Here is a 15,784-nt window from a genome sequence, read left to right as displayed (position 1 = left end):
AGCATCAGCAGTGGCATCATCTGTCAACAACAATGCGCGCCACAAACTAATTACATGCCTCCCTGCGGTGGGGGGGTGGTGGGGATGAATGTTAGTACTCAGCGAATGGCAAGCATAAGACCAAAATCCAAAACCAAGACAGTGCGGGCGGGCTCTTCGTTGGAAGGTTTGCATACGATGCGGCCGTGTGCTGTGTATGTGCGATTACCAAATTAGATTTCTGTCTAATTATGGCATTGGAACTGCAGCACAACAAAACTCGAAGAAATTGCAACTGAAATGAATAGTCTCGTTGGTGGCAGGCAAAAGTTTGCTCAAACGACGACAAACAAAACTCTGGCCAAAGTCAGGAGAACTTCGCTTGGCTCCAGCTCCAGCTCCAGCTCTGGCTCTAGCTTCGTCTCCGTTTCTGGCTCTGATTCTGAGGATACAGCACTTAATAATAATTAAATAATTTTCGCCAATTATAGAGCCAGAACACAGCACACGCACACAGCCATATAAATGGGCTTGGCTTAGACACTGCATCTGTATCTGTATCTTTATTTGAGTCTTTTTCTGTCTCTGTGGCTTTATCTTTTCCCCTTTTTTGCTACTGTGCATGCCAAACTAATAAATAAGATTGCTTTTAATGAAGAAAAAGAAAATTGTTGCTGCCATCGAAGTTGCACAGCAAAAGTTGCTCCAGTTCCAGGCCCAGTGCCACTCTCCGCTAAGATTCAGATTCAGATGTAGATTGTGTAGGCCAGCAAGAAGCCAGCGATTGCAACTGCAGAACAATGTTTAACTTCGGCCAAAGACAATGCAAATATCGCTGAATGAGGCTCTCCTCTCTTGCTGCTGGATCTAATAATCTTATGCGGGTTCAATTTAATTTGTAATTGAATATGGAAACATTATTCAAATGGAAATTAAACACAAATCTCAGTAATTATTCGGGATAATAGGATTTCTCATTCCCCTCACTCTCGCTTCACATTTCAGGCATTAATTTGGCCCCTAGTTTCAGAAGTTTCATCCAGCAGGCAGCGCAGACATCCCTTTGCTGCAGCCTTCTGATGCTTGTTACGGAGCAATTTCCCGTGGCAAATTTTGTAGTCACCTGCAGCTTTGCAGGCAATGAAAGTGTGTTCTTGAGCGTCGGTTGCACGGCTTTAGGGTACACACATAGAGACAGGTTAATTTGAAAGCATTTGAAAGTTTTTGACGCTAGTTACCGAGTATTTGGGCTTCGGTTGGAACACGGCTGAGTAGGAGTCTGAGTGGGAGTCAAAACAGCAAAATGCAGAGGCATCCACGTCATGGCCTGACGTGGACTTGTGGCCATATTGCTGGCAGTACGAGTACTAGTACACCCATTGCACACCCCCGATATGTGGCACATGTCATGGGAACTTTCGGTGAGCCAGTCAGCCAGAGTTGTGCAATCATGGGAGTGAAATATTTTACTTTGTTCATTGCAAATTTATTAATAAACATTTTTCACAGTTGCTCGGCTAACGACGCGACGCGACGGTGAGCCAGACCCCGAGCCCCTTGCCAGCTTCCCACTTGGCGCTGCGGAATTTTTAATTTAATTTATATATTGGATTGGTCGAGGGGAGCTCGAGTTGCGTGCATTGCCAAGTTCTGCTTCTAGACGGCTTGGCCTTTAGCTGGCCCAGAGCTGGCAACGTGACGCGAGACACGAACGGCGAAGGAGCACCATAAACAGAACCAGAGAGGTGGAAGCGGTTGACCCGCCTTTGTTGTCCCATAATAATTTCATTTGTGTAGTACAAGTGGAGATTCGGAATAACTCATGCGCATCTGTGTTAATATTATGGCAGTCTCTGCTGTCGGACTACCGACTACCACTACCGACTACCACACTGCCGAAGGAACCCTTTTCGCAAGCCCAACCCCACCGACGGGCCGGATGACTTTGAACTTTTGACACATTTGGCAGTTGGCTGTCATAGTTTGCCATGGGGTAATAGGTCACTGGGGAATTCATGCTCGGCTGGAACCAAGTCCATCCCTTTTCGGCCGGGAAACAAGAGCTCCTCGGCTACATAAATTCTTTATGCCTCAAATTATGAGACTTGACCCATGGCCCTGCCCAAACAAACAAACAAAAGCTACCAAACACAAGAAAACAAGCAGAAAGACAGACAGACAGATAGACCTGACACACTGACGCACTGACAGACAGATTGTGTTTTGCATTTTGTAATCGGTGGACAAGACTCGAGATGCTATGGCGCATCTGACCTTCAGTGGGTGTAGCACTTCTGTTAACTGAGTTATTAAGCCTAATTAAGCGGCTTATTCATCTGTCGCACTCATCCCAAGCGTCCCACAAGCCCCACAAGCCCCACAAGCCAGCCCCAGTAACCACAGGCCACATTTCATCATCAACGCCCATCGAACACACAATCGCTGGTTGAATGCCGCAATTTATTTTGTATCACATTAAGAGGGGGGCATAGCATAGCATAGCATAGCATAGAGTATTCATTGCATTGTAAAAATGCTATATGGCTTACAATAATATATTAATAATAACAATACGCATGCCTCCTCGGACAACAGAAAATTCGATGAACGTTTTTGCGATTTTCTTTATCAGCATTTATGCAATCACTTTCACAAAATACAAATTGAATTGCCATTGCCATTTCCATTTCCATTCGTATCACACGAACAAAACGCAAACAATCAGATGGATGGAGGAAGGGAGGGAGGTCGAGGCAAAAAGTATCGGAAAATGTAATTAATCAAATTGTGCAAATATTATTCGCTCTTGTGCACCCGACTTTAAAGCATTAATTGAGAATTTCATTTGCTACAAGCGGTGCATGTCAGAGATAGCACTCAACTCATCCGGGATGATTAATTTGTTGACCCTTTGAGCGATGCATTTAGTGGCAGGATCCGACGACCATCGCATTCATGAGTTGGTCAATCAGCACTTAAGAGCTTTTCCGAGCGGCCGCTAACAATATGCTTGCTGCCCTTGCCACTGCCATAATCCATTAGAAAAAGTAGCAAATTATGATTTATTGCACTTTTCCCGAAGAGTGGAAAAATTTCATGGGAGCCACAAAGTGTGCGACCGCTCCTAAGCATGTTCCGTTGAAAGGAGACCCGAGGAGCAGCTTTGGCAGCAGAAGGCCAACGAGGAGAAGGAAAATGCGAAGGCGAAGGCGAAGGAGCTGCGGCTCTCATAAAAGGCAACACAAAAAAACTCCTAAGTAGCATACAAAAATGTAAAACTTTTGTAATGACGGTAAACACCACCTCTCCGCTCTGCATATTTATGGGTTTGTGAAAAGTTTTTGTTTCGTTTTCGGCTTTGGTATAATAAGTATACTTGTATATACATACATAGTACACTCCACTGCTGCATTGATGATGTCGCTGCACTCGAGAGCGATCCCCTTACCAATTAGTGCTCTATTTACGAGTCAATTTGACAGACCAAATCTCAGATCTAAGGTCGCCCCAGTCCCAATTATACACACTAGAAATATGCGTGTTTTGATCCGTCTCGAGACTTGTGTAATTCCATGCTTAACGAGCACACAATCGGGTCTTGGCCTCTCAGTTTGGACACATTACTCGTACTGGCAGATAATGGGTTGTCCGAGTATTAGATTGGTACACACCCGCGGCTTACAAAGCCAATGAAGCGTCAGCTGAGCATCGGCTTAGTTAATAACTTTGACCGAAATACCAGAGACCAATAACCGAAAAGTAAGTGTCATTAGCATATATACTTAGCACAAGAACCTGTTTCCCCTGTCACTCTTTGTTGTGTCTGCTGTTAGAGTGCTCAAAGAAAAGAAAAGAAACTAAAAGAAAGGCAGGGAAAAGAAGAGCAGCGCAGCAGCAGCTGTATGGAAATGGGTCAAAAAGTTTCCCATTGATTGAATTTCATTTCAATTAGCACATCCGAAACGATGAGCAATATTGGCATATATGCAATCAACCATTTTTATGGATGAGAATCAAGTGCCAGCCTCTCCGCTAGATTGATGTCTCAATTATGGCTGCTCCAAAGCCGTCAAGAATGCAGCTCGAAACGGGCACAAATTGAATGACTTGGCATGCAGAAGGTAAAAAAAAAGCAGAAACAGATATACAGACGGAAACTGAAACATTGGTGGCGATGACTGGCTGCCATGGCAGCTGGCGAAAGGCGCATAATAAACCATAATGACAAAATTACTATATTTAGTATGCTAAAAATCGGTCAAAGTGTCAGTAGGTTGTCCACCGCAGTCCGGCTCCATTAGCAGCCAGCACACAGATAGACAGACGGACAAACAGACACAGATCGCTGATGATTTTGCTCTCACTTTGGCCAAAACGCCTGCGCCAAGTAACATGATATTGCAATTTTTGGCATTAACTTCTTTTCACCTGAGCGATGAGTCTGCGACTCTTAGCCGCCTCTTAGCGACCTCTTCAAGAGCATGTCTAGGCCAGGCATCTGCTTCTGCTTCTGCTTCGGCTTCTGCCGATTTACCGTGCGTGACCAAAACATGAAAATCTCCCGTTTCCGCACCTCTCTCCAACGTTTACTATTCCGTCGCTTTGCTTCTCCCTCTAGCTCGGGCAAGAAACTTTCATTTTTGCCGCTGTAGAATATCAATGTACAATGGACATAATAAAAAGCGTATCGAACACATCAATAGGTTATTGGCATATTTGTGCGGGTTTCTGTGGTTGTTGTACTTTATAGCGCTTTGTTTGCTTCCCCATTCATCGTCTGCTCTCGAGTGGGCCCAAGCGGCTCAAGTTGATTGCTAGAGCTCCTCTCGACGTCTTGGGTTTCCTCTCGACGTCTTCCTCTGGCGGCTGGTGGCTGGCGACTTCAAATGCCTGCGCTGTGGTGTATATTTTGACGCGCTTTGAGAGACTGTGCTCTTGAGGGCTGTAAGCACCGTAATTAGTAGCAGCTTAGCGGACCGCAAACAATGCAGAAGCCGATCAACATGTGTCGTATTGCATCTGGCTGCATCTCTCAGCCATCGAGAGTTCGTGACGTCGACAAGGGCACTTGGTTGGACTTACACTCAGAACAATGGTAGAGGAGAACTAAAGAGTCGACAGGGTCCCCAAAGTGGCGCACAGGCAAGGGAGGCAGTTCGGGAAAGAAAACAAAAAGAAACTTGCACAGTATGTTTGTATTTGAGCCGCTGAATCAAAAGTAGCCCCACGCACAGTGGGGCCTTTGCTGAAATCCGGCTGCAAATTTCGACCCTTTTTTATTTTTCACAAGTTCATAATTGTTGACCGTGGGACTCACAATTTTCTGTAAAATTATAAAAGTAACCTCGCACCTCATTCTAGTATGTCTATGTGCAGCAAACGTATATTATACTCACCAAATATTATTATAAATATGTAAAGAACAATTGATTTTAACAGCAACAACTAAGCGTACAATTAGTATACGAGTAGCCAACAGACTTGGATTGCTCTCCGAGATTTTAATGTTCTGTAAACAGGAAAGACTTCCTTCTTCCGACTGGAGCCACCACACCGAAAACCATATTCCCTCCCAAGTTATTTGCGAATGCCGGGTATCCAGACCTGGACACAAAGACACACACGCACACAAAATTGAGAGATGATTTTTGGTAACGTTATAAAATTGAAAGCTACGCATTCAGGTGACCTACATTCGCAGCATGCCAGCTCCAGATCCAGCCTCAGCCTCAGCTCCAGCTCCAGTCGTGGCTTCTGGTTTGGCATCAAGTTCATGTTGCTGTTGTTTTCGGTTTATTTTTGGTTTTTTGTGTTTTTGGTTTTTGTTTTTTTTTTTGGCCAGGGGCTTGTTTTGTTGGCAGTCAGGTATTGGAACATGTTGGTCCCCCAGAAACAACGGCAGCAACAGTGTCTGGCCGTTTTATTTCTGCTTTGGGGCTCCCTTCTTTCATTTTTGGCTTGAAATCAATCTCTCGGCCATGCCGGAGCAACTTAAGTATTTCAATTCATGTAATTTTGTTGCTTACTTTTTGCGATGCCTTTTCTTGTACACAAGTTGAATTTTAAATAAAAGATTTGACGCTTTCGTTTGCTCCGAAGAATGCCGCAGGCAAATGCGATTTTACTGCCGCCCACCTTTTGTGCCCCTGGCTTTGTTAACGTCATTATTAACTTTTGGTCATTCCTTTATTGAACTTCAATTAGCAACGACCCAGCAGGGCCGCATTTCCGCCGGCACTTCCACCAACTCTACTCCCCACCGATGCTTTCATTCATCTGCTTTCCGCTCTTTTTTTTACATTTTTGGGAAAGTGAAGCAATTAAATTTTAATTGCCATGCCAATGAGGCGACAGCAGACAACGGCAGACCATCGATTGGCACGTGCAGCGCCAATTGACAGGGCCTAATTATGTTAAGCAGCCGCAAAACATACTTATTCACTGCAAATTACTTATATTCCACTTAATTAATTTACTCACCCCCAACTCCCACACACACCTTCAAACCTTTGCAGGTATCCCCCTTGTAGAGATGAATGCGCGGCTAGCGGACTAGACTTATTTGGTGAGTGCTAACACAGAGTTTCATGCTGAATTTTAAAAGCTGTCAAATGTAATTAGAATAATCATTTTATGCGTCTTTCGGTCTTTCGGCCTTTCAGTAAGTATTTTTCTACACCAACACAATCGGCTGTCGATTCAGTAAATTCATTCATAATAAATTCAAAAGTAAACGCAGAACTTGGATTTTAGATATATTTTGAGACAGCTTAATGCAAGACTTATCAATATAAGGAATATTATTTAACAATATACGTATAAAATCAAATAAATGCATTATAATAATCCAAACAACATTTAGCATTGACTTTAAGATAATTCAACTTCCCCTTAAAAAGAAAATACTTTTATTTCTATAACAGCTGTAATAAAGCACAAACATTTGAATTATATTTAGCAGTGCTCAGTGCGATTTTTCAGTTATATCCGTTTAGATTTTGGGGAAAATGGCAGATGTTTAGGGGATTTGCATAAACCCCCCTGAAGGTTTTTCATACCCGGTACTCGAAGAGTAGATAGGGTATATTGTATTTGTGGGCGAAAGTAGTAGTATACATTTGTACATGTACATACATATGTAACGCACAGAAGGAAACGTTTACGACCCTACAAAGAGAATATAGACTTGAGCAGCATCAATGGCCGAGCCTATATCTGTCTGTCTGCCTTTCCGTCTGTCTGTCCGTCTGTCTGTCCGTCTTGTTTGACGCCTGTTTCTAGGAGACTTTAAGAGGGAGAGTTTCCAAATTAAGACTCATATAAAATCACACTGAATCAAGTTTTTTTCAAAATTTTCGCCAGCCCTCTCTTGCCCCACAAAGGGCGAAATCTCTCATTTTAACATTTTTGCAGATACGAAAAAACTAAAAACACAATTTCGTAGATGATGGTAATAACTATCAGACTATCAGGAGTTAAGATCAAAATGTAAAGTATTAAATTCGATAAAATCCTCTAGGGCACGAAGCATTTCACAAACGTTCCTACTCGTTTAAAATTGCCTAGTAACTGTATGGTTTTTGCCGCACACTGGTAAACACATATCTGGTTCCAGGGTCCAGGACCCAAACACATCCAAACACTAAAAGGGAATGGGAGAGAGAGAGACTGCATGCCCCAGTGCATCAATGCCCCAGTGCATCAGCATGCCTAAATGGGTATGCAGGTTTGACATGTGGAAAAGTGAAATTTATTGCTAATTCAAACTGCCAAAACTTGGAAAAATTTTATTGAAAAGCAACGAACACGAGGACTGCCAACCAAATTATTTCGAATGTCAACGACAAAAGTACACGGGCTGCCAGCTTACGCTTACTGCCACGAAATGCAAATAAAATCAAATATATACACAGAAACGGCATGGACTTTATGGAGAGTACGAGTATCTGTCCTGCAGCAACATCAATGGCAATAGCAACAACAGCAGCATCTACAACAACAATCGCAGGGCGAGCTGCCAAATGAAATGTTAGGGAAAATCAAACAATTTTTGCTCATTGAGCTTTTAAGCCGCTAAGGGCAACCGGGAGAGCAGGCGAACAGCGGAGCGGGGTCGAGCACATGTCACTTTTCAGATACTCGTACTTTGATGTGCGTCGACCAAAAACAAACACAGAATGGTGGCTGTCATTGCTCTATAGCATAGAGTCTAAACCACTACGTCCATACTCCGCGATACCAACTTTTTAGAGTTCAACTGTCCATTTGTTTGCATGTAAAAACCGCCCTTCGGTAGACAGCAATGGGATTGAAATGTACCGAATGCACTTGTACATAGAGGGTATAGATATATATGTATATACATATATATATATATATATGTATGCATGTATGTATGTATGTATATATGTAGAGGACTCTTTCAAATAAGGTCCAGTCTGAGGGGCTGAGCCGCAGCGCTTTTCCGCTCGCCTGGCTCAACAAAGAGACGGCATCGGGACTCGCGACGTGGGTGGAATGGAGAATGCAATTGGTTAGTTTTAAAATTCAAGTATTGAAGATGACTGATCTACTGCATTTGGTGTTTAAGAATATTATTAAAAGGATTATCCTTTTATTACGTCATAATACACCCTCTAACATTGTTAATTACATTTTAGAAATCCAAGTTTAATTAATGCCAAATCAGGTTTAACACAGGATATACTCACACGCTTAAAAAAACATTATTATTACCATTACTATTCCCATTAATGTTCCCATTATTATTACCGTTATTTTCTCCTTTCGAAAGTCTACCCATTCAGTCAATATGGCATTTTTTTATCTCAATCAAATAGTTTTTTCTCATTCAATAATGAAACCGAATTGAACTTCTGGCCGAGTAACAAAAAGTAAATAGCTCTGTGAATATTTTTCTGTATTTCTTTTTTGGGCAAACAATTTCGAATTTGCGTTGAATTCTTTGACGGAAAACTTTTCTGCAGCCGATCGAAAAAATATAGAAATCCCGACCTTTCCATAGACTTTGATTGGATCAGCGGGAGGGAAAAAAGAACAGAGAAACAAAATAGTTAGGAGGCAAAAGTCGAGTATTTGGCACACTCAAGCCGCGGATCCGGGCTAATGAAGCTATTAGGAACGGCTCTGTTATTGACCATTATTGACACTGCTCTGCAGTTGGCTCGGGATTCGTTGCCCCTTTTTGGAGCACGGGAAATGTACGTTTTCCGCATCCAGCTACAACAGTACAAACATTTTTTTCTTGATTTGTCCGGCGTCCGTGCCCACTGCCCACCCGGTCCTGCCGGAGTTGGAGGGAACGAGGGTCGCAAAGTTTATGCCAGTTGGTTGATTTCTGTAGCATTTCCGTTTTGTTTCATTTTAATTCTCGAACTGCTCTTTGCCCATTTTTGATGGCAAGCGCACAAATACACAAATACACAGAGAAAAGGAGAACGGGATAGAGGAGAGTCAAGAGTCGAGAGTCGAGTCTGGTTCAGAAAATGAAATAAAATGTTTGACTATTGGCGGAAGTGCGCCATAAGTTTATTTCTTGTGCGCCATTTTGTTTACATATTTCTGTGACTGTGTGTGTGTGTGTGTGTGTGTGTGTGAGTGCTGCACGCTCTTGGCAGTGGCCGATTGCTTTTAGTTTTGGTCCTGTGTTAGTGTGTGTGGCTTATTGGCCTTTATGCGCCATAATGTAACGGAAATTGTCCAAGTTTTTAAAGGCATACATATTTAAGTCCCCCGCTGCTGTGCTGCGAAACTGTTGCTGCCCCTCGCTAAATGTTCAATTTACTGCCCCCTAGTTCCCACTCCGCTTGCAGCTGTAAGCATGTACTACTGCTAGTACATGTACGTATGTTTTTGTAGCCATAGCAGCTGCTGGCAGCCATTAATATTTTTCAACTATTTGCATAAATTAATGCGCGCACACAAAATGTTGCCAAAATATTACCCAGTGCTCTCTGCTCTTTGGTCCTTGACTGGTCCTCCTCCTGCTGCAACTTATGGCTCTGCTTCTCCCACCCTTCAACTCTTACGAGTACATGTCTTATACACAAACAGACATACATACATACATATGTATGTACATACGTGCATACATATGTATGTACATACGTGCATACATATGTACATCGCCAGGGGCGTGGCATGTGGGTCAGATCAGCTCGGCTCTGAAGTGCTTCTGGCTTAAAGAGAGTTTTAACAGCGATTTAAAGCGCCTTTGTTTGAATTTGAGTTTCGCATGCGCCAAAGTTTTTGCTTATGAATTTGAATTGAAATTTCATATCGGCCGCTGGCATATTGTACCTACATATGTAAATATGTATGTACATACAAGCATGCATATGTACAAATGTTTGTGTGTCCATAATATTCCTTCGAAAGCTTATCTATTCTGGCATATGATGGGAATCCATACAGCAGGGTGTTAATTCACAATTACATACATACATACATATGTACATACATGTGCTAAAAGGTCTGAAAGGGGGGGAAAGGTAAGAGCAGCTGCTGCTACAGCATTTTGATGCAACCCCCAAAATGCATAATATGCTCGACCAGGCATGAGAAAACTTCTTGGAAGTGGGTGCGGTGCCCAGAAGAGCACCTAAATATGAAATTACTGTAATCCCATTTACACTGAGCTCAATCTAATTCCTTTTTATACCCGGTACTCGAAGAGTAAATATGGTATATTGTATTTGTGCACAAAGTGAATGTATGTAACGCACAGAAGGAAACGTCTCCGACCCCATAAAGTATATATATTCTTGATCAGCATCAATAGCCGAGTCGATTGAGCCATGTCTGTCTGTCCGTCTCTCCGTCCGTCTTGTTGAGCGCCTGGATCTCAGAGACCATAAAAGCTAGAACCACCAAATTTTGCATCCATACTTCTGTGTGCTCACACTGTTACAAGTGTATTTCAAAAATGAGCCACGCCCCCTTCCACCCCCGCAAAAGTGCGAAAACCTCCCAAATCTACAATTTTGATACAAAAGAAAAATAAAAACGCCATTCCGTAGGGAATGACGTAGGGAATTGGGATTCGATTGGAGCATTATTATAGCCACAATGAAGAAATTAATTTGCTGTGGCCAAACCCACCCCGTCCCGCAGCTTATATTTGTTTTTTACACATTCTCTCATTCACACTCTGATTCGCAAGGTTTGTGGCCTTTGCCTCTCACACGTCTCTGCTTCTGCCGCGTCTCTGCCCTGACTCTGCAGCGTGTTGCTCTAGGGGAAAGTGGCGAGCTAAAGGAGCGTGTTGGCGTGAGTAGTGTTGTTGATGTAGATGACAGATGAAGAAAAAATAGCCGCTAAGGTGCAGATGTAGTACTGAGTGCCGGGTATAAAAGTTGTGACGCGTAAGAAGCGTCTCACACGTCCCTTCTCGTTCTATATCTGACAATGCATAAAGGCTACCTCTAGCAACTCCACCATTGACTTTTCCACTCACATCTAGAAATTTGAGTTTCTATGTCAAAATTTTCAATTTTACCCCACTGCTTCTAAATTTTCCCCACTAGTCGGCTAGTGTGGCTGGGACTGTGTTTGTGGCTGGGGTTGGGAATGGGGCTGGGGCTGAATGGTAATTGAGTTTTTAGTAGCTGTTAGCGGTCCCACACCAACTCTTTGCGCCACTTAATGGCAAAGATGCACATATAGGGCAACATCAAACACCAGCGCATTGTTGTTCAAATTAACTATGTACCTGTGAAGTAACCTTGTGTGTGTGTGAGTGTGTACACAGATCCACGCGAAGTACGCAGTGAAGTACGTGCAACGCTGCGTAACCCCGAAAATCACGCTTGCCAGGCACTGAAATGCAAGTTAAAGTTCCGTGCCACAGACAGCAGGAGCAGCAGCAGCAGCAGCAGCAACGCGTTGCAACGTGAGAGGCAGCGACAACCAAATCAAATTTGCACCAAAAACCAAAGGTAAACTTTGAGCGCTGCTGGCGACCACACGCACATACATAAAAACATCCACACAGCTTCACGCGTATGTACGTGCATATGTATGTACATATGTATGTATGTATGCACGTAGTAATAGCAAACACATACAGACACACAAATTCGCACGTCGCTTATTTGGTAATTTGCGTGAGTGCGAAAATGCATTGCGTGTTTGCCTAACCTGTGTGTTAGTGTGCTAGTGTGTGTGTGCATTTCCTGCTGCAAAGTTCATAAACTTGTACACACACCTGAGGCCACAAGGATACGAGGGGGACACACCCACTGGGACAGGCACAGGCGCAGACCGCAGCGATAGCGCCTTAATTGAGTTATCCAGACATTTTTGGCAGCAAACTTTAGGCCCAAGTGCGGTCAGAATACTAGTTTGCCCAAGTTCCTGTCTGTGGCACAATAAATTCGCATAATAAATGGGCCACCGTTTAACTGTGTCAACAGCAGCCGGGCCCTGCATCTCAGTCTCAGTCTCGGCCTGAGAGACTGTGAGGAGTGCAGCAGCGGCAAAAGTGTAGCAGCAAAAACTCAAAATGACGGCGCCAGCACCTGCACCTGCTCTGGCTATGTGTACATAGCTCCAGCTACGATTTCTCCTCCATACAAAATGGTAAACAGCAGGCTAATGTCCAAAAAGATGCGCCACAGTGGCCAAGACGCAACCCTGGGTAGAGGAGGTGCCGTGGCAGCTGAGGGCCCTGCTGTTGACGTTGTCATTGCGACGCCAGCAACAGCCGAGCGAACGGTGGAAATTATGCAAAATAGGAAAAGCAGCTTTGCCGAAACTGAAACTCAGCTGCAGGCACTAAATTATGGTCTCTAGCAAAGCACTCGACTAAAAGGCCATGTCAATGCAGGTCAGCTCCGGAAGCACGATAAAAAGCGTTGAATGAAGGTCGCTGAAAAAGGCTTGATCTGCAAAAGGCTTCAGAGATGATGGACACCTCGATTTAAGATATATTTCAGGACTTCGTTCATGAATATCAGGTTTATATTTCGCACAGGAAATTGGGTTCTACCTTTGGCAGCCCAGCTGCATGGCTGCTCTACTTAGCCCAGCAAACCAATCACACCTATCTTGTTGTCCTCTCGGGAATGAACTGTGCATGCGAGGATGTCCAGGCCACAAATCTTCATAACTGTCCGCACATTTTGGCATCGTTACTTTGACCGCATATCTGTGCCACAGAAGAATGGGGCGCAAAAAACCTCCTCTGGGTATTTGTCAACACAGTTTGTCTCTGCCTCTACCACTGTCCCTGTCCCTGTCTGAGGCAGCAGCGCCAGCTCTGACAGCAAATAGAATCTTATCTGAGGCGCACGCGTTTAACTGCCATTGTCAGAGCCCAGTCCCAGTCCCACTTTAAGTCCCCGCTCCAACTCCGACTCCAACTTCAGCTGCCAGGGCTGCAGATAGCTGGCTAACTGATTCACATGAAAAATGGTCGCACATAAGAGTATACATATATGTATATAGTTTGCGCCTTTGGCTTCAAAGCTGCTGACTGTTCACACGCTAGGTGGCCAGAAGAGAACAGAGCCGGCCGGTCCTTTGCATGGGTTTGTTTGCAGTCTTGATAGCGCATACGGCATACGGCAACCAGCAAACACCAACCCGCAGCTATCTTTCGCTTTATCCTGCCGTGGATGAGGATGTGCTTTGGTGTGCAGGTGTGCTGGTGTGCAGGTGTGGAGGCAGGCCGCCTCATCTGGATGTGTAGCAAGTTTTGTAATACCAAGAGATGATTCTGGGTCTGAGAGTGGATGGCTCTGGTTGTTGCCTAGCCATCGTTGGTGAATTTAAAATGCAATTAAATAACATATTTAGCTCAACTCGGGCATGGCCTAATGTAATGCGAGCAACTAGATTATGATAAGCCCCACCGACTGGGGTTAATTAACATGACTAATGCACTGGAAGTGGCTGACTCACTAGTCATCAGTCGTCGGCCTAGTCTCTGTTCATTTGAAGACCAGTTGAAGACCTAGCAATTACGCCCAGCTGATAAAGCTACAGGGAAATGGTGCAAGTCATAGCTCAAAAGGACACGGATATCCCATAACATGGGGAGCGAGTGTGTGGTCCATCGCCATTCTCAGAATGACTGGACAGAACTAAAAAAGCTTTGCCCTTGGGCATGGGAATAAAGCACTCACACTCTAACTCACACACTCACATACAGCAAAGGCAGCCTAATCCTTTCACACACGCTCAGATTGGAGGACAGCGGCCTCTCACACTCGGACCAAAGAAACGCAGTTGGGCATGAAAGGATACGACGCCCTTTCTCTATTGCTCGGCAAAAGGATTTTGTGCACCTTTCAAGGTCCCTTTTTTACAGTTTGTTGACTATAAAGTCCAGGAATGAATGAATGCTTGAATGCCTGATGATTGAATGTGCCTGTGTGTATTATGGTGGCAGGGGGAAGGACTGTGGGGATCTGTATCTGCCTCTCCAGCAGCAGCCCCAAGAATCGTCATACTAATCAGCCGATGCAGAAGGCCAGACTAGAGGGGAATAAATTGAAAAATTTGCTGTTGTGCAAAAATGTGTACGAAATCAAAGTGTTTGCCAGAAGATTCTTTTTACGTTTTTCTCCCTGCCCACAGCGGGGGTCGGTCCTTTTGTTCGCATTTCCATATGCCACGGACCGGGACGAAATGGAATCGAAGTGGTCAAGCGCAAAAGGTCGTCCACAGTGTCAAAGAAGGAAAACAAAATGTTGCTGAAGCTTCCGAATGTTGTGAATGATAATTACTTTAAGTGTGTGCAGTTCATGGTGCCGAATATTGAGAGCATCTTTTTTGGCTGTCAGCTCTGCAATTAGTTACTTCATTCACAATCCCATTACCTAAAATTTGTTCCGAGTAACATTTTTTTTCCAATTAATGTAGAAGAACTAAAACAAATTATTGCCAAGTTATTTTTGACTGTCCAACTAAACATAAACAACAATCATTTAAATCTTCAGTTCTTGCATTATGTACATCATGTATGATCCCGGATACACGGTAACCGGTAGTCATAATGCAGCCTTTAGCTTTCCCACTTAATACCATAAATATTCGAACAAATATTAAAAATATGATAATGGCCAGCAATAGCATAAGAGATTAAGCGGTGCGGGGCCTCTTTGCTGCTGCCATGCCCCCACCTGTTTCTCTCACATTAAACCCTTATCAATGCGAGTGCGAATGAAATGGATATGCCTCCGCGTATCATAATATACATATGTATAAATAAAGCTGCAGTCAGGTCCACATAGCAGGAGTCAGCCAGGCAGCCAGGCAGCCAGGTCTCCACAACTGTTTGCAATTTTACTTAATTAAAGCGATTTATGAATGCTTTAAAGCATTCATACCTCACGCATCATGCAGTTGTTGCCGCGTAATTAATGGAAATTATGGTATGGTTGCACATCGTCTGGCACATCGCCCAATCTCCTCCAGCAGCAGCCCGGAGCGGTATGCCGTCCAAGACAAATGCAAATGCGATTCGTGACGTGCACGCGCCACTTGATAAATTGCGCCAATCAGAAACTTGTATGCCACGTAATGCGTTGCTGAAAAGTTTACCCGTGCCAATGTCACTGCCACTGCCACTGCTACTGCTGCTGCTACTGGTGCTGCAAGATGCATTTACAAATCACGTATACGCCACGTTAGGGCTTTTCGAAGTTTTTGCTAATTAATGTCAAAGAGTTATATATTAAAAGTCTGCAGTGAGGTCCCCGTCCACGTGTCTTAATCCCGCACACGCCAAAGCTGACGCCGACGCACACGCCCACGACCTGGCCTCATAACTTTGACAGTT

General features: G+C 43.9%; 1 protein-coding gene across 1 annotated transcript in view; it reads left to right on the top strand.

Moving 5' to 3' along the window:
• Nucleotides 1–15,784, top strand: part of LOC117890967 (mucin-17) — a 32,067-nt gene that overhangs the window by 2,218 nt on the left and 14,065 nt on the right. Inside the window, exon 2 of the mRNA XM_034796106.1 lies at nt 6,495–6,544. The gene's annotated coding sequence lies outside the window, so the exon portion shown is untranslated. The remainder of the gene's footprint in view (nt 1–6,494; nt 6,545–15,784) is intronic.

The sequence above is a fragment of the Drosophila subobscura genome, chromosome E, assembly GCF_008121235.1.
Source record: "Drosophila subobscura isolate 14011-0131.10 chromosome E, UCBerk_Dsub_1.0, whole genome shotgun sequence".
Taxonomy (NCBI): Eukaryota; Metazoa; Arthropoda; class Insecta; order Diptera; family Drosophilidae; genus Drosophila; species Drosophila subobscura.
Note: the sequence above shows the minus strand (reverse complement) of the source record. Positions and strands in the feature narration are given on the sequence as shown.